General features: G+C 45.8%; 1 pseudogene; it reads left to right on the forward strand.

Moving 5' to 3' along the window:
- The first annotated feature begins 18,654 nt into the window (after positions 1-18,654).
- On the forward strand, positions 18,655-19,244 carry LOC128406082 (E3 ubiquitin-protein ligase RNF183-like; annotated as a pseudogene).
- The last annotated feature ends 554 nt before the right edge of the window (positions 19,245-19,798 follow it).

Raw genomic sequence — 19,798 nt, forward strand, 5'->3', positions numbered from 1 at the left:
GTGGAAATGGAGTTGTTAGATACCAATGTTAAAATCTATCCAAAATGTACAACTTATTGTTGGAATGGCATACAAAGGACGAACAAGTTAAATCTGCGATGATAGATTGGGCAAGAGATGTTGGACACAATATAATGTTGGAAGATTGGGAAAGGTTGTGGAAGAAAGGGGTTAAGTTTACTGCATGTACTGTATTAAAAGAAAATATTATGAAAATGATGTATAGATGGTACTTAACCTCTGTAAAGTTAGCAAAGATTTATCATACAGACGATAATTTATGTTGGAAATGCAAAGAAAAAGAAGGTACCGTTTATCATATGTGGTGGACGTGTCCCAAGGTGAAAGACTTCTGGGAAAATATTTCAAATCAAATCAAATCAAAATCCATTTATTGTGAGGACCATGCCTGTGCACAAACATCAACACTACAATAGTTAAAAATATTAAAATTCATTACATACTATGCCAACAAAACCTTCTTCCCACAGAATAGAAAAGGAGGGAAAACGAGCAACGAGTTAAACAGACGATGAAGGGGTCTTTACATTGTTGTCCATAAATCTTTCCCTGGCTTTCATGGCCTTCATCACAAAAACCGCTACCACATGGGTAATGCGTGGGTTTGCATCAACTAACAAACATTTTACTCTATCTTCAGGACTGGTTATAGAGTTGGGTATAATTTGCAGCAATGCGTCTCTAAAGCCCAAGTAAATGGGGCAATAGAGGAGGTAATGTGTAAGATCCTCTTTAATTTTCATAAGGCAAGGACATAAACGATGTTCTACTGGGGTTTTTGTGTATCTACCGGTCAAATAAGCAGTTGGCAATGTTTGAAACCGTGCCATAGTAAAAGCTCTCCGAAGTGTGGGATCAGTGATCTCCACCAAGTAGTTGGCACAGATTTTGACTGCTTTTACTCGAGGGAACCAGTAGGAAAACCCAGAGTTTTTTTATCTTAGTGGAGTCCAAAAAGGCGTCTTTTTCAAAGATCCATTCCCGAACTTTATCAGGGCTCCACAATTTGAGAGTATTAAACTCAGGTAGGTTGTATCTAGATAGAATGTCTAGTAGATTTTTATGCCAAGTGGTATTATTTTGTAATGATACAAAGGCTTGTTTAGCCAATAAGGTGTTCGGGGCATCTATGAGGTTGGTGAAAAAACGCAGGAATCTTAAGTGGGCCCTGGCAGACACAGAGGGTAATCCTACTTCCACTCTTAGGAAAGCTGCCGGAGTGCTCTGAGGGAGGCCTAGAATTCTTCTGAGATAAAAATTTTGGAAGATTTCAAGCCGTTCTAACAGCTTCTGATTCCATCCCCAGAGTTCTACTCCGTATAACATCTGGGGAATCACTTTTCCAACAAAAGTTTTTAGTGCCGGGGTCACCAGTTGCCCTCCCCTCGAATAAAAAAAGCTGAGCAGAGCACCAATTGTCCTACGTGCTAGAAGGGCTACAGTCTTGAAGTGGGCAAGCCAGCTAGATGTAGCTTGGAAAGTGATACCAAGATATTTAAAGAGAAGACATTGTTCAATTTTGTGTTCATCTAAAGACCATCTAAATGTGTGGCGAGCTCTAGTAAATACCACAATTTTTGTTTTATCATAATTTATCTTTAGAGAGGTTTGGGAACAATAAGCTGCGAGCCCCTCCAGCATGCTATGTAGGCCCCTTCGAGTGAGTGCCATGACCGCCATGTCATCAGCATATAGCAGTATATTCAGGTGTTTGCCTTCCAGGGCAGGAGCTGATGACTTATACTTTGCCATATGTTGAACAATGTCGTTTATATAGAAATTAAAGAGGAACGGCGCTAACAAACAGCCCTGTTTAACCCCTTTCCCCACTGGCAGTGGGTCAGTATAGTTGCCTGACATCCCAGTTCTAATTTTAACTGTAATGTCTGTATGTAACTCTCTAAGTATTTTGAAAAGTCGTCTATCTATATCTGTGTCATATAGTTTTTGCCATAATTTGTCCCTACAGATTGAGTCAAAAGCGGATGTGAGAGCTACAAAAGCCACAAAAAGTTTGCTCTTGTGTGTCTTTGTATACTTATCTATCATTGTCTGTAATACCAAACAATGGCCTATTGTACTATGGCCCTTTCTAAATCCTGCCTGTTCCGGATTAAGCAAGTTAGAGTGGTCAGCCCAGTCAACCAATTTATTTAGCAGGTGGCGAGTATAAAGTTTATACACAATGTCCAGGAGACTTATGGGGCGATAGTTTGAGGGGTCTTGGGGGTCGCCCTTCTTATAGATGGGGGCTACCAGGCTCAGTTTCCAGTTTTCTGGGATTTTGCATGTATCATTTATTACCGTAAAAAGTTGGGCCAAAAAAGCAGCCCACCACTGGGCATTTAGTTTAAACACCTCAGGAGGAATCATATCTTCACCGGGAGCTTTGCCATTCTTGAGTGTTTTAATTAGCTGTAAACATTCTAATTCGGTAACAGGATCCCAGCCCATTAATAGATCGTTTTTAAGAGGAGGAAACTGGCTCGGTTTAGCAATGTTTGGAGCTGTATATAGCCGGGGAAAATGTTGGTACCATAAGTTAGATGAAATACTGTTGGTTACAGTTATCCCTTTGGGTGAAATTCCCTGAGCAATTATTTCCCAGAACTTTTTGTCGTCCCGCAATTTGATCGCCTTGTCGAGTGCCTCCCATTGTTCCTTTCTATAGAGGGATTTCTTAAGTTTTAGAGTATTTTTATAATGAGAGCGCCACCTGTGCAGGTTTTCCACTGAGGACAGGGTCCCTTCCTGTTTTACCTTATTTTGTAATTTCCTGAGCAAAGATCTTAGATTCCTACAGTCTTTATCGAACCAGGCCCTCGAATTATTTTGTTGTTTGGGAGGGTTGGGGTTCGTGAGTAGTGGGAAGAGCGACTCTGAGACCTGCTGAAATGTTAGAAAGGGGTCAGAATTAGATAAAATACACTGGTCTCTCAAGGCCAGTAAATCTGATGAATGCAGGTGTAGTTTGATTTTGAATTCCAGGTCGCTGTTCCATTTACGCCTGCAAAGGGCCAGAGTTGGAGGTGGGTCTGCACAGTGATTGCGATATTGCGGATCCTCCAAACCACGGGGAATTAGTGAAATTGATATAGGGAGGTGATCACTCTCAGTTCTGTTGAAAGTCCTAAAGCCCTATGACCTCTTCAAGAGTTTTGGGGAGACCAAGATATAATCAATAACGCTTGCACCTCTAGGCCCAAGGAAAGAAAAGAAACCCCCTGACCTGTCCATATGGGTACCATGCAAATTATACAGATTATGTTTGAAGGCAGTCTCCATTAATGTAATACCTGCCTTATTCAAGACCTTATCATCAGAGGACCAGGGAATAAACCAATCTGCCTCTGGCAGTAACTGAGATTTAGAGCAGTACGTATTAATGTCGTTTCCTATCCTGGCGTTGAAATCACCTGCCAGCAGGATATCCATGCCAGGGAATTCTAGTTCAGCCTTTTCCAAACATAGCTCTAAATCTTCCCAGGTTTGTGACGACTGGGAAGGGGTGCCTATAGGAGGGATATATATATTAAAGCAAAGGAAATCTCCTCCTTCACTGCTAGAAATAAGTAGGATTTGTAGATTGTTACTCTTCGCCCACTGCTGTTGCCGGACCTTGCACTTTAGCTTGGTGGAAACAAAAGTGACTAAGCCACCACTAGGTCGGCCTCAAAAATTTGTTTTTATCGCAGGGGTAGCAAAAGCTTCGTATCCCTGTAGAGAAGGGACATGGAGATCTAGACACCATGTCTCCTGTAGGCATATAATCTGAAATTTTGTGAGGAAATCCAGAAGGTTGACGTCACCCTGCTTAGATAGCCATCCTGCCACATTCCAAGATAGGATGTGGAAATAGGGTGATGGTGGAAATAGTGGCAGTCAATCTCTTTTCCGGTGGTTTGAGGCTCCTGAGTTAGGCTCCTCCTCCTTCTGCCCTGCTTGGTGGTTCCAGGTTTGAGGTCGCTGGTCCCAAGGTAGGTGTGATGGCTTTAACTGAGGGGCCAATAGGTTGATTTGGCCCAAAGGATCTTTGATGACACCATTACAAATATCATGATGATCAGCTGATGTATCATGATGTTCAGCTGGTTTATGCAGAGCGAGGGCTTTGCCGACCCATATAGGCTGTACAGGTAGCAGGTCAACAGCTGACTCTTGTGTCGGTACTGCTAGCGGGTCAAAATTTGACAAATGCTGTGGATCTTGATTACGTATTGGACTTAAAATAATGGAAGCCTCCAATTCCGGCATCGAGGCATATGAGGACGAGAGCATTTCAAACTGGTCTGGCTTGGGTAGTCCAATACCAGGCTCGTTGCACGTAGAGACCAGAGTACCAAGCGGGGGGTGTAGAAAATCAATTAGGTCATTTGCGGGCAGGCTTGCCACTCCCTGAGGGGTAATGTGTCCCGGCTCCATTCCCCCGCCTATTTGTTCTTTATGGCGCACAGGCCCAGCATCAGCACAGACAGCACCTATCCTGGTGCATAGCGGTGTGCGGGTCAGGTTGGTGAATACCCTTGTGAAATAGATGTGCCATTTTCTTGTACGGTTTCTTAGTCCTAGAATCTTTGCCGCACAGTGGGCAGATCTAAAGTTAATAACCATACGTCTCATATAAGGTCCAGAAGGCAGCCATGAGATGTCCACTATATCTACGGGGCGTAGTGTCTGCCCCAGCAGTTGGGTCAGGGAATTTGCAACCGAATGTTTATCCGCCCATTTGTTGTGATTCAAGGGGTGGTTTCCCACCAGTACTGCAAGTTTGCTGTTCTGGAGTTGCAGACTTGAGTTTTGTACTTGGTTGGGCAGGCATCTCACTTGTTTTTGTGCAAGGTTAGCCTGCACAGTTGGGCAGAGGTGAGCGGGGTTTGCAATATTGTTAAGCTGAGGAAGTGAGGGGGGGCAACTGAACAAGCCAAAGACTTTTTCAAGCTTCTTTTCAATCCCATCCAGCCTTTTATATAAGTTGGTGATGGTAGTGATGGTATGTGTTATCAACTCAGTCTGGCAGATTAGCAGTTCCAGTGCCTCTCGGTCCTTGTTTAACTGGACTGGTGGCTGGGATAATTCAGGTGAAGTTTTTTGCAGGGACTCAAGAGTCTGTTCCGTCTGTTCCTTCATACGCAGGTTCGAGGCTAGTTGTAGGCCGTCCACAATGCCGGCAGGCTCCTCATGAGTAGTACTGGGAGCTAGGGCCTCATAACTGTTTGCTGTAGGGAAGTTTCTACAGATCTCATTTAGGTCATTGTCAGGCAGGAAATCCCTGATATTTGTCTGTTTTTTGGCCGTGCTCGTAGCTTCATTGGAATGCTGCCTGCAGCGTTTCTTCCCTCTCATGTCGGCAAGAAAAATAGGGAGAGGATTTCTCAAAATTGCAGGGTCAGGGCAGGTTTTGCTGTTAATGAGCCCTACTCCCTTTAACAGTCTTTATCTGCCGCGTTTATCTTTATCTGCCGCAATTTCTTGCAGATTTATGGGAGAAGTAGAAATAATCTGAACCATAAACCATAAAACTTCTAAAATAAACGCCTTAAGGCATCTTAGGGCCCTTAGAACCCGCCAATTGCTGACAATTGTTCCAAAACTTGTTTCAGTACTGCCTCAGCTCCTCCTGCTGCCATATCTTCCTCTTCAGATTTTTCAGGCTTTTCGGTTTCTACTTTTTGTGTCGCGAGCACAGCTGGAACTGATAGTCTACGTCCCTGAGTTAAAGTTGTTTGCAAAAGCTGTGCTTGCTTTTTTACTTTCTCTTTCTCCTTAGCTTCCTTAGCTTTGGCTGCTCTTGTCTTTCCCGTGCCACTCATCAGTCAATGTTCAAGGTCAAATGTTGTAATCCCATGGGAAAGGCAAGCCCAAAATTGAAAACAGTCTATTGAGAGAAGGTAAACAGAGAAACTTTTCCCAGGCCTCTATATTCCCAATGTCCTCTAGGGGGAGTGCCACCAAAATTTTAGTAAGAAGAAGGTAACTTTTCCACGATTAAAGTCTCTTTGTTCCAACTTTAAAAACAATTTTAAAAGCAAATTAGTTCCAGCACGCTAAGAAAAAAGTCCTGCAGAGCACTTTTAAACATGTAACAAAGTTCCAGCAAGGTGCCTACAGTTATATCCACTTCAGCTAGCAGAGCTCAAAATTACACTCTCCAGTTACAAAAGTATCAGGAAGCTTGCAACAGTTCCGCAGTTTAAACAACTTTACCCGGCCACCCGGGAATTTGGGGTTAGAGTCTTCCCTTTGCCCCTTGGGGGACCGCTCCAGGTCAAATTTATGCTGTATTTATTCTTTAAAAGAAAAATTCAGATGTGCACGAAAGTCCCAATTTAAAGCTTTAAAGCTTCCCTGTTCACAGCGCTTTCCGCTCTTTAGTCCGTCTGCTTTGATCTTGAAAGCAGTGCCGGAAGACGGACTTCCTCTTTCTCGTCTCCCGTTTTTAGCCGAATTTTCCGAATTAATTTGTAGGATCTTAGGTCCTTACTCACGGGTTTGATGTTTCAGCCCGATGCTTCTTGGAAGAAAGGTCAGCGCTCATCCGTGACAGCCGCGCGGCTTCGCCTCCGCAGAAAGAGCGATGAACCCACAGCACCGCTCCCCCTCCTTCACTCCGGAGCCCCTTACGGGGTTCCTTTTGTGATTTCGGGGTCGCTCCAGGTGCCCGCCGGGTCCCACGGCCACGGACTCACTCTGCCCGTGGTTTGTCTTGATGGGTTGCCGCTGCGCCGTCGCGAACAACCCTTTTCTGCGGTGCCCCTCTTCAGAGCTCGAAGAGGTCCGCCATCACGGTTTCGCGCCGCCTCCGGAAGCCCAAAAAGGATGTTAGATTGTTTTTGTATGCCACCACAGCAGCAAGACTGCTAATAGCGAAAAACTGGAAATACCAAGAAATACCAACAATAGAAGAATGGTAGATGAAGATGTTGGACTTTTTGGAGTTGGCCGACCTGACTGGAAGAATCCATGATCAGAAGGAGGAGAAGACTCAAGAAGATTGGAAGAAATTTAAAGAATATTTGGCAAAATATTGTAATATAAGATAATGGAAGTTACTTGGAAGTAACAAATAGGCGGAGGATTATAATAATAATGGGTTGTTAAACAATAGGGATTAGAATTAATAAAAGAGTAGAATATAATAATTAAATGAAGTACTGGAAGACACAAGATTTACCCACCCTGGAAGAATGGCAGATGAAGGTGATTGACTACATGGGCCTGGCAGAGATGACGAGCAGAATCCGAAATCAGGGAAGAGAAGCAGCGGAAGAAGAATGGAAAAAATTTAAGGACTATTTAAAGAAATATTACAAAATTAATGAAAGTTAAAATGATGTTGGATTAGAAAATAAATGGTTACTATTAGTAATGGATAAGATAAGGAGAATAAGTAAGATCAAACTAAATTAAAATAAGGGAAGATTTGCTGAATAAATGATTAGAAATTGGAATACAGAAAAGGGAGGCATGAGGAAGTCGGAGAAGTAAGGTATAAGAAAACAAGATCTGAAATTGTACTTGTTTTTTTGTTTTTTTGTTGTGTTTATTGTATTGTATTGTTATGTTTTTGTTGTTATAAAAAAAATCCTTTAATAAAAAAATAAAAAATATATAATAATTAAATGGATTTTAATTTATTAGAATTAAGATTTAGGAGAACTGCTACAAGGAGATAAAATGAAATTCAGATAGGAGGGATTCGAGGAAGTCAGTTAACAATGAAGTTAAATTAGGTATTGAAAGCAATGTTTTTATGTTTCTTTTTTCATTATGTGTGTTACATGTTATGTATGTTTTATATTTGTATTGTGTTTGTTTTGTTACAAATTTGAAAAAACAATAAAAAAAATTGGAAAAAAACCCTAAAACACAGGCAGAGGCAGAGCCTGAAACAGAGCCAGAACTAGACCTTGAATCAGAGCCAGAGCCAGAGCCAGAGCCGAAAACAGTGCTCCAGACCATGTTGGAACCTGAAACAGACAAACAGCTGAAAACATAGCCAAAGCCAGATACACAGTCAGAGCCTGAAACAGAGACACAGCCAGAGGCAGAGCCAGAGACATAGCCAGAGACAGAAACAGAGCCAGCAACAGCACTTGATACAGGGCCAGAGCCCAAAACAGAGCCAGAACCACAGCCACAGCCACAACCTAGAACCACAGCCTGAGTCTGAAACAGTCCTTGATAGAGTGCAGGAGCCAGGAAACAAAGACACAGCCTGAAACAGAGTCTGAGCCTGAAACATAGCTAGAAGCAGAAGTAGAGGCAGAGGTAGAGCCTGAAACAGTGCTTGATACTGGGCAGGAGCCTGAAATAGAGCCAGAAACAGTGCTTGATACAGCGCCAGATCCTTAAACAGAGCCACAGCCACAGCCTGAGTCTAAAACAGAGGCTGAGGCTGATACTGTGCTTGATACAGCATCAGAGCCTGAAACAGAGACACAGCCAGAGCGAGACCATGAATCAGAGCCAGAGCCAGACCCTCATTCAGAATCAGAACCTGAAAGATAGCCAGAGCCAGAGTCACAGCCACATCCACATCCACATCCACAGCCTAGAGCTCCGTCTCGCTGTTCTAGCTTGGGGATTTCTGCGCGCACAGCCTTCTGTCCTGTCCTTCTGTCCTGCAGAAGCTAGCAAGGCTGTTCCCAGGCCAGAACAGCGAGGCGCCTTCACCCCGCTGTCCTGCAGAAGCTAGCAAGGCTGTTCCCAAGCCAGAACAGCGAGATGGAGGGCTCCGTCTCGCTGTTCCAGCTTGGGGATTTCTGCGCGCACAGCCTCTCCAGGGCAGCGGGGTGCCTTCACCCCGCTGTCCTGCAGAAGCTAGCAAGGTTGTTCCCAAGCCAGAACAGCGAGGCGGAGGGCTCTGTCTTGCTGTTCCAGCTTGGGGATGGCTGCGCACACAGCCTCTCCAGGGCAGCGGGTGCTGCGCTCCAAAGGCTTCAGGGATCTTTGAGGCTGGCGGTGGGGGAAAGCAGTGCTTCCCCCCACCACCAGCCCCACAAGCCTGGGTGAATGTACCTTGAACGCACCTTGTTCAATTCAATTCAAAATCCTTTATTAGGCATATCACACCTCACATTAACAAACAAACATCATATACAGACTGTATAAAATACGGGCTCAGCGAACACAATTTATCCCAGTCCTATTCTTAACTCCAAAAAATAAATCAATGTACATAAATAATATAATACAACACAACAACATCACCTACCATTAAAAACCACTAAGTCTCTTTATCATGGCCCATTCTTTCTTCATGGACAGCACTTAAAAATTCAGCCGCTATTAAAGTAATTTGATCATCGCTGTCCGCCAGCAGGTCCTGAACAGTTGGTTGTGTAAAAAACTGTCTATTAAATTTTAGGGCCTCAAATAATTGTCTTCTGGCATAGCTGCCAAAATCACAGGAAAAGAATATATGCTCTAGAGTATCGGGTTCCTGTTTTCTACATTTACAGAGACGCTCTGATTCTGGGATAGCTAAGTATCTTCCTCTCACTACCGCCGAGGGAAACATGTTAAATCTGGCCAACATAAACAGCCTACACGATTCATGTTTCTTCAGATTTGTCATGTATCCCTTTTGGAAATCTCTACACAAAGGGAGATTTAGGTGGATAGGAGAGCAGGTGCTGTGCTTTGCAACCTCAAGCATGGCGAGAACACTTTTTTCTGTGAGGGTCTTCCTGATAATTTCCCATATATCTTTGGGATCAGAGATTTCAAAATCAGTTAGAGTGAGCCCTATCGAATCCAGTTTTCTCCTACAAATCACTGATAGATTGTAGATTGCACTATCACTTAAAAGATCGTAAAGTATAGTATTAGGGGATAGGGCTCTATAATGGAGGAAGATCCAATATTTCAAGGTCCTCAGCCATGCTCTTACTGATAAAGGCAGTATTCCCAGCTCACAACATATTGTTTCATATTTTACAGAGTTTGCAAGTCCTAATAATGACCTCAAAAGGGATGAACGCACCTTGTTTTAGAGGGGGAGAACAAGAAAAAATTTCCCCCCCTGTTCTCCCCCTCCTATGGTCCGGTGCGTCCTATGGTCTGGTGTGTCCAATGGAGCGAAAAATACGGTAATTATCGGAATGCCTGCCAGAAGGAGAAAACAAGGTACAAAGAGCCAGAATAGTATAATTGGGACTCATAATTCCTCTAAAACAAAGAATTGGCAGAGAGCCAACGCCGTCTTCCTTGGCTCAGAAACAGAGCGGGTTGAGGAAGCTGAGGAAATGGAACAAACAGAACAAACAGTGAGTAACAATGCTAGGGTAACCTTCCCCCCCTTAAGGAGGATGGCAATGACCCAACCCCCCTCCTCCCAGAAAAAGCTAATCCGTCCAAGAGGGCAACAGCAGGAGCAGGAGGGGTTCCTCCCACTCCTAACGCTCCTAACGCTGACCCACCCATGTCTCTAGAACAAGATATTAGAGGAGCCTGCTTTCAACCGATTCCGGATACGCATCCCTACCAAGAGATTTGCATGTTGTCTGCAGAAACTATGGATCTGGTTCTCCAAAGACTGAATGAAATCCTCACCAAAATAGTTAACATTGAGCAACAACTGGATACCAGTTCATCCCCTTTAAATGCCCAAGGGCTTATAAGGATGATAAGAAATGACTTTGTTAACAACTCACCAACTCGAACTATGGATGAAGTGAGGTCCTGTCAAGTCTTGCAAACGAACCAGATAATGCTTGAGATTCACCGATACAATCATAGATGGATGAACCACAGACAAATTACTATGTCCTTGTCTCAGCTCCTGAATTACCATTACTGAAATGCAGATCTAGAAAATTTCCACTTCCTGCCTACCTTGGGAAACATCGCGCGCCTATTTATGACCTTTAGATCATCAGCCCTCCCATCTCGACTCATGGAGATAAAGGATACTCTATGGTGGTTCCACTCTCTCCGCCCAGTGAGGGTATTTAAGGATGAAACAAGGAGGCAATTGGTTCCTTGCATAGAGTCAAAGCTAATGCAGACAAGGGAATTCAAGCTTAACACTAGAAATACTAACTGCCCAAAGGAAGAAAATAATTCTGTAAGCCTAGAATTACAAGACCTGAAGAAGAGGCTAATGAGTATAAAGACTAAGATTTCTACCCAAAATATAAGGACAGTAGAGCCTAGAGCACAATATTTAAAGACGTCCAACAGCTTTTTACCCCATAGAAAGACATCAGTGCAACTCCCTGTTCCCTTTTCAAGCGACATCGAAGTAGATGAGGAATTTGGCACCTCTGACATTTCTATGGCAACAACACCTAAATAACTCTATCTTGCTGACAGTCTGGAGAAATCCAGCACCCAATCTATATCTGGACCTTTGCCTAATGTTCCAAAAATTTATGAGAATGATCGATCTTCTCTACTGTACTCCTGGTGAGACAGGATGGACAGATCTTCCGAATTCAAAGCTGGCTCTTTGTTGGCCAGAAATCCCCATTTTATAGCACATGCCTCATTAATACTCCCGCAGGGGGATTGACAGTTAACAAAACACCGTGGGACCGTCCTCCCCGCTTGGGGTGCGGTTGGTTGGGTTTTATCTTCTAGGGATACTTACCCTATCAAAGCTTCACCTCTTCCCCTTACCATTTTGACCCAGGAGTCCTGGCCCAGGGATGACTTGTTAATGAGGGGATGTTACCCGTCTATTGGGGAGGCTAGTATGGGGTCTAGGATTCCCACTATTGAAGGGCTAGGGAGGAATGGCGGTGGGGCTAGATATCACTATTGGTGAAGGGTTTTGAGATGCAGTGATGCTCAAACCCCTTCCAATCTACGCCCCATCCCAAGGAACGAGGGTAGGGCGAGCAGGGATTACCCACCTCTGTCATTGGTGTTGTGCATTCCAGGTCCATAGGCAACAAAACCGCCACCATGCATGACTTTTTTGTCTCGCAGGGGATTGACCTGGCTTGCGTGACAGAGACCTGGGTACGGGAAGGCGAAGTAGTCTCACTACATGGGATAACACCCCCAGGATTCTCTGTCCTCCATCAATTGTGGACTGTGGGTCAGGGGGGAGGAGTAGCATTGTAAATCCGGGAGGATTGCTTTTTCAGAGCTCTGCCAGCACCGACGATCTCTGGCATTGAATGTGTTGGAATGTAATAGATTTACTAGAATACCTAGAGGAAAGATCAGACAAAAAGGCTGCTTTAATATCAATAGATGCAGTAAAGGCATTTGACCAGGTGTCATGGGACTTCATGAAAAGGGTCATAAAGGAAATGAAACTGGGGGAAGATTATATTAAAGCTATAGAGGCAATATATAGGAAACAAAAAGCCAAACTTATTCTTAATAATGAAATAACAGAAGAATTTTGTATAGAGAGGGGGACAAGACAAGGTTGCCCCTTGTCACTGGAATTATTTATGAATGACATAAGAAATGATAATAAAATAAAAGGTATCTCATTAGGGAAAAGGGAATATAAGATCAAAGCATCTGATTCTGACTGTTGAAAACCCCCCCAAAAGTATAATACAGTTAATTGAAAGAATATTAGAATTTGGGCACTTCCGGGTTAGCGCCATCGGCTAATGGCGGATTCCCTCCGAGCTCCGGAGGGAATCGGCTCCGCAGGATCCGGGTCTTGCCGCTGCGGCGACGCAGGGACCCTCAGAAATCACAGGCGCTGAAGCCTGTGAACTTGGTGACTCAGCAGGCACCATTTGCGCCCCCCCGACCCGCGAAGGAGCCTTTTTAAAGGCTTCGGAACGGGGGACGGGGTGAGCGGCGCGGTGCTGAGAGTCGACTGCTTCTCCTGCAGAGTGAAGCCGCATGCCATGGTCGGAGAGCGCTGACTTCTTCTTGTGAACAATTGGACTCTAAAAGCAACAACCCGTGAGTAATACGGAAATTGGATTTGTAAAGAAAAAAATTTTTTTGAATCAGGCACGATCGGGGAAGGCGCAAACAGGAAGTCCGTCTCCCCGTCTTATAAATAATCTAAAGCAAGGACTAGCTAACTAAGGTCGAGAGACTTTCTTCTTCTTTATTGGGTAAAAGACATTAATTTCACGATTTGGCTGTATAAGTAATTTCACTGGAGGATAAGAGCTAATTTTGAGAGCTGTGAAGAACAACCGTTCCGTAGCCTTGACTGGAAATCGTGTGGTCACCTGCTTGTTGAATCGCACCTTCCTGTGGAGTAACAGACACGAACAGGTGTTTGTCCCGACAGACGTGCCTGGTAGCTCCCGAGTCGTCAATGAAGAAAGATCTAGACGTCTTCTGGACCTTTGGAGTGAGGCGTGAGACCATTGACTTGTGTTGCGTCGTCCTGGACTTCGGACCTTTGTCTTTGCCTTTCCACGCGTTGAGCTTTCGCTGCGCTGCTCTGTTACCTTGGCCTTGGGATGTTTACATTCCCTCTTCACGTGGCCTAGATGTCCACACGTGTAGCATTTCACTGCCTTCAAAGCTTTGGCGCCATCTAGTGGTTCCACTGCATTCTGGGATGACGTCTGTGAGGACTTGCCCTTGGTGATGCAGCTAGCACTATGACGATCCGCTTCATTCAACACCACAGCAGTTACGTGCACTACCGTTAGCTGAGCAGTAGGCAAAACAGCAAGCTGGCTGGCAATCGCTTCCCAACTTGAACCCAAAGAATATAGAATCATGAAGGAATACACAGCCTCTCAAAAGGTGATTCCACACTGTTGCAACTCATGCCTGAGATTCTGCATTTCCATGAGGTGAGCACGTACGTCTGCTCCTTCAGCAAGTGCCATATCATGCAACTTGGCATAAAAGTACAAAGAAGCTCCCACCTCCATTCTCAAATGTGACTGTTGCAGACTGTTCCACATCAATCTGGCTGAGGTCTTGTCACGCAAAAGACATAACTCCTTAGGGGACACAATAAGTGTCTGAGTTCCCCTTGCTTTGGAATCCTTAGCCTCCCATTCTTAGTTACTGGAGCTGGGGACGACGACGTCCGTTATCACATTAAACAGACCCTCTTTTCTTAGCAGAGCCTCTGCATACTACACCCAGTCCAAATAATTCCCTTTTGAGTGCTTAGGAATTGCCATGGCATTTCGAAGGGCCTCCATTATTCTGGCATTAGCCTTCTGTGTCTTTAAAGCAAGCTGCGTCTATTTACAAGCAGCTGCATTCCAAAAGCACCCTTCTTGAGGCCTTTGCATGCTCCTGAGCTTCTGCAGCAACCGGTCAGAGCTTTGGCTAGAAGTTCAAAGACCACCCTTAATTAGGGACTGGCAGGCTTCCTGGGGCTCGAGCACATACCTCTCATCAATCTCCTTGACACACAGAGAAGATAACCTACAGTCTGTTCTTCTGGGCCCAGACCCCAAAATGTCGGCATCTCCATTCGGCCAAACTGATAAAGCTCATCTTCCGGCCTAGTCGCCCCTGACGATAATTAACGACCTGAGCCTTTGATGAGGCCTCAGGCACATTCCCATTAAGCAGAGTTTCCAGCAGCATGCGGAAGTGATGAGATTTATGGCTACATTGTAAAGAGTTTATTTTCTAGGTACGCAGACAGCAAAGAAATATACATCCTCTCTCTATGAAAGCAGAGAGCAACTGAACAAAGGAACAAAGGAACAGGAAACCACTAACGTCACATCCGTCTCCCGTGAGACTTCCAACAGTATGGAATGTGTGGAATGTAAACAGAGTTTGTGACTCCAAAGCACTGCTCAGTGGCAAACAGAAACTAACATTGAGTTGCGTTGTCCTGGACTTCTGACCTTTGCCTTTACCTTTGCCTTTTCCACACGTTGAACTTTCGCTGTGCTGCTCTGTTGCCTTGGCATTGGGATAGTTACATTCCCTCTTCACGTGGCCTAGACATCCACACGAGTAGCATTTCACTGCCTTCAAAGCTTTGGCGCCATCTAGTGGTTCCACTGCATTCTGGGATGACATCTGTGAGGACTCCCCCTTAGTGATGCAGTTAGCACTACGCCGATCCGCTTCATTTAACACCACAGCAGTAACATGCGCTACCGTTAGCAGAGCAGTAGGCAAAACAGCAAGCTGGCTGGCAATCGCTTCCCAACTTGAACCCAAAGAATGTAGAATCATGAAGGAATACACAGCCTCTGGAAAGGTGATTCAACGCTGTTGCAACTCATGCCTGAGATTCTGCATTTCCATGAGGTGAGCACGTACGTCTGCTCCATCAGCAAGTGCCATATCATGCAACTTGGCCTAAAAGAGCAAAGAAGCACCAGCCTCTGTTCTTAAATGTGACTGTTGGAGACTGTCCCACATCTCTTTGGGCTGAGTCCTTGTCACACAAAAGACATAACTCTTCAGGGGACACAATAAGCGTCAGAGTCCCCCTTGCTTTGGAATCCTTAGCCTCCCATGCTTCGGTCACCGGAGCTGGGGGGGCATCTGTTATCACATTAAACAGACCCTCTTTTCTTAGCAGAGCCTCTGCATACTGCACCCAGTCCTGATAATTACCTTTTGAGAGCTTTGGAATTCCCATCGCATTTTGAAGAGCCTCCTGTACTTTTGGATTAGCCATGTCTGAGTCTTTAAGGCAGACTCTGTCTGTTTACAAGCAGCTGCATTCCAAAAGCACCCTTCTGCCGCAGCCGGTTAGTGTTTTGGCTTGAAGTTCAAAGTCCACCCTTGACACACAGAGAAGATAACCTACATTCCGTTCTTTCTGATGTTCTTCTGGGCCCGAAACAAAAAATGTTGAAATCTCCGTTCGACCGAGCTGATAAAGCTCATTTTCCTCCGGCTGAGTCCTTCGATGTGATTAACGATCTGAGCCTTTGATGAGACCTCCAGGCACATTCCCATTATGCAGAGAATCAAAGCAGCACACGGAAGTGATGAGATTTATGGCCACATCTCTATGAGTTTTATTACTAAGCTACGCAGACAGAAAACACATTCTCTCTCTGTGAGTGCAGAGAGCAACTGAAACAAACAAAGGAACAGGAAACCAGTACATCACATCCGTCTTCCGTGAGACTTCCAACAGCCTGGATTGTCTCTTGAATGTAAACAGAGTCTTGTGACTCTAAGCAGCTGCACAGTGGCACAAACAGAAACTAACACATAGAGCCTGTTGCAGTAGTCCAAGTGGGAGAAAACTAGAGCATGCAGCACTTTGGCAAGACAGTCTGCAGGCAGGTAGGGTCTCAGCCTGCGTACCAGATGGAGCTGGTAGACAGCTGCCCTGGACACAGAATTCACCTGCACCTCCATGGAGAGCTGTGAGTCCAAAGTGACTCCCAAGCTGCACACCTGGTCCTTCAGGGGCACAGTTGCTCCATTCAGGACCAGGGAGTCCCCCACACCTGCCCGCCCCCTGTTCCCCGAAAAGAGTACTTCTGTCTTGTCAGGATTCAACCGCAATCTGTTAGCCACCATCCATCCTCCAACCGCCTCCAGGCACTCGCACAGGACCTTCACCGCCTTCACTGGTTCCGATTTGAAAGAGAGGTAGAGCTTGGAATTGTTCAACAACCACACGCTCAATCACTTTGCCCAAGAATGGAAGATTGGAGACTGGGCGATAGTTGGCCATTGTAATGGCTTGGCTCTCCCCCACAGAAGCGAGACACCGGCAGTAATTATCTCAGGTTTATTGCTCAAACACATAAATCACTGTGGAGCTCCTTCACTCTGTGTCTGACTCCAAGTTAGCAGTTGCCGAGTCTAAACTCCGCCCCTTCCTCTTCTTCCAACAGTGGAAAAAAACCTTTCGCTTCCGCTCTTTTTCCCTCCTCTCACTGACCTTTTTGCGCCTTCAAGTTTTTGGGCTAGCTATTCCCGGCCTCTCCCCTTCTGTCTCTGAATTAAGATTGGTGTTTAGAGCTTTGCTATCTTCTGCTTGCTCTCTGCTCTCTGAAACTCTGCCACTCGGCTGCCCCTCCTCCCTCTCACATTCCAGTCCACATTCCAGTGTCCTTATCTCCCTTGGCTTGCTTAGATTCCCAGCCTCTGTCAGCTACGGAACGAAGCTGACAGCCATATTGGCTGGGTCTAAAGATGTTTTTTTAAGAAGCGGTTTAATGACCGCCTCTTTCAGTGGGTCTGAGATCAAGGAGACGGTTGGTTTCAGGGTTCCCATCAATGGTGGTGACTTGCAAGGGAAAGTCTAGTGGTAACAGGTGCAACTGGTGCTCCAAGGCAAAGTCTCTGCTGAAAAAATTCTCACTCGCCCCAGAATCGATTAACACCTGCACTTCCATTGGGTGGCCCTCTTTTGCAAGTCCAGGGCGTATTTAATCTCAGTCTTAAATGCCAGGTATTCTTGGGGGTTCCCTCCAAACTTGCTCAGCAGCAATGGTACTTTTCTCCCAACTGGAGTGGTTCTGACCTGCTGGTCCTGCACTCTGCGCTCCTCAAGCCTCACTACAAGCTCGATGACGTGTGGCTCCAACTCCACGTTCCTCTGTACCATGGCTGCTACGTTCCACGCCTCCTCTCCCTCAGTGCCTCCGCCTGCAGCTCCCTTTTTGAGGTGACTCATCGTGTGTGTCTCTGCTGTTACACTTGAGCAACCGCAATGACTCCCGGATTGCTGTCAGATGGCAATGGTGGTTGCTTGTGAGTAACCAGTCAGGACTCCAACCTGTCTTTTACAGGTTTTATTTTGGTGCAAAACTATTTACAGCGTAGAACCACAAGTTCATGTCTGCCTCAATCGCTAGCAGAATCCGGGAGTGGTCATTTCCGGGTCCTCCCCCAACATAATAGCTTAGTCACCCCCAGCCTTTTCCTTCCTTCTTTGCGTTTTACACCTCTGTGCAGGGTGGGTGACGGAAGAGGCGTGCTTCCCTCCTGGCTGGCTTGCCCAGGAGCGGTGCTGAGGCTCCCAGCAGCATCCTCTGGTCCCTTCCCCTCTTCCCCACTGGAGGTGTGGCTTTCCCCACCACAGGAAGGGGAACTGCTTCACAAGATTTTCGGAGGTTCCCTGTAACCTAACTGCCCCTCTCCTTCCCTTCCCTGTTCCGATGGCAGTCCCCTGACAGTAATGATTAGATTAGAATGATGATATGGTATTATTTGTAGATGTGTGGTGGTTTTTTTGTTTTTTTGTTTGTGTGTGTGTGTGTGTGTGTGTGTGTGTGTGTGTGTGTGTTTTCCCTCTCTTGTGTTTTGGGGTTTTCTTCCTTGTTTGTACTGTTTCATTTTGGATTCAATGTTTGTAATTTTTGTTGTAATTTTGCATTGAAAATAAAATAAAATAGATTGCCATTGGCCTGTTCCAGCAGGCTGTTCTGATGTGGATGTTTATCTTCCCACCCTTGCCTTATCAATTGCTTTGCAAGAGAAGGGCTTACTTCCACTCTTAAACTTCATACTGCAAACTCCCTTGGGTGGAGGACCTCTCTCTTTGCATTTGCTGATGCTGTAAAAACCAGATGTTGGGAAACTTGTCTCCCACCCCCACCAATGTTGAAGAACTACAACTCCCATCAGCCTCAGTAAATACGGCCCTATGGCAAGCCAAACGTTCCCTCTCGTGGGCCAAAGGTTCCACTGCATTGATGCTGCTGTATGATTACTGTCATTGGGTTTCCACCTGCCCTTGTTTTTTAGTCTCCTAGGTAGCAAAGAAGGCTGTGCTGTTGACTGGGTTTCCCCATGGCTGAGAAGCAGGTCCAGGGGCTGGAGGCTGAATGCCCCATCTGCTGAAACCCTTACGACAACACTTTTTGCACCCCAAGGTCCTTTAGTGCCAATATTCCTTCTGCATCAAGTGCCTGGCTCTTCTCAGCTTGGTGTCCCCAGCCCAGAACCGCTTGCAGTGCTCACTCTGCTGCCACCCTACTGTCCTCCCCTCCGACCAGCCTGTCACTGAGCTGCCCACCAATGAAGCCCTCCTGCGCCTGCTGTGCCTGGAGCCCAACCACATCATCCTGTAGGGTTGGCAGCTGTGCTTGAAGGAGCAGCGCAAGAGCAGGTACTTCCTCTGCCAGCCCAGGGTTTACACCCTGGACCTGGGCCCAGTGAGAGATCCAAGCATTGAGAGCTACTGTGAGCCAAGCCGCCCGGCTAGTGCTACCACTGCCACCACAATCATGCCCAACCACCACCGCTCCCCAATGTGGGCGTGTGCCTGCAACCCCCAGCTCCAGATTTTCACCTACCTGATGGCTCTCATCTTAAGCATGACTTTACTACTCATCTTCTCCATCTTTTGGACGAGGCAGCTCTTTGGGGGCTGGGGGTGAGAGGGACCAGCAGCCTCCTCAGGCGGAAGATGCTGAGGGCAGGGTAGAGGTGGTTGGCGAGCAGCAGCAAAGTGTTGGGAGGACTAGCTTGTGTGTGTCACACAGCCTGCCTTGAGTTCTCCAAGTCAGCTCAAGTGTGCTGGAAGACATTGCCCAGTTATGATTTAAGATTCAAAGCCTGGTCAGATTCTGCCTATAGAACAAGAGAGAGACTGCCATCTTGTCTTTCGCCCCAGACAGCAAAACGGTTTGGACTGCCACTGGGTCCCAGGATTTGACCTTGAGGGTTACTTGTGAGCTTTTAAATAGGGATGGGGATGAGGACATGACAGGGCAATGGGAGCATTTCAACTAACAAACTCGCTGCTTCTTAAGTTGGCTAAAGAGGGTAAGAGGGTGAAAATGGATAATGGGAATATAGCCGGTGTGGAGATGTGAGCTTTTCTCATTCCAGGTGTTGCTGAACTACAACTCCCATAATCTCTGGTCATGATGGGAGCTGTAACACAACCACATCTGGAGGGCCCAATTTTCCCCATACTTGGAGTAAAGGG

Source organism: Podarcis raffonei, chromosome W (assembly GCF_027172205.1).
Source record: "Podarcis raffonei isolate rPodRaf1 chromosome W, rPodRaf1.pri, whole genome shotgun sequence".
Classification (NCBI taxonomy): Eukaryota; Metazoa; Chordata; class Lepidosauria; order Squamata; family Lacertidae; genus Podarcis; species Podarcis raffonei.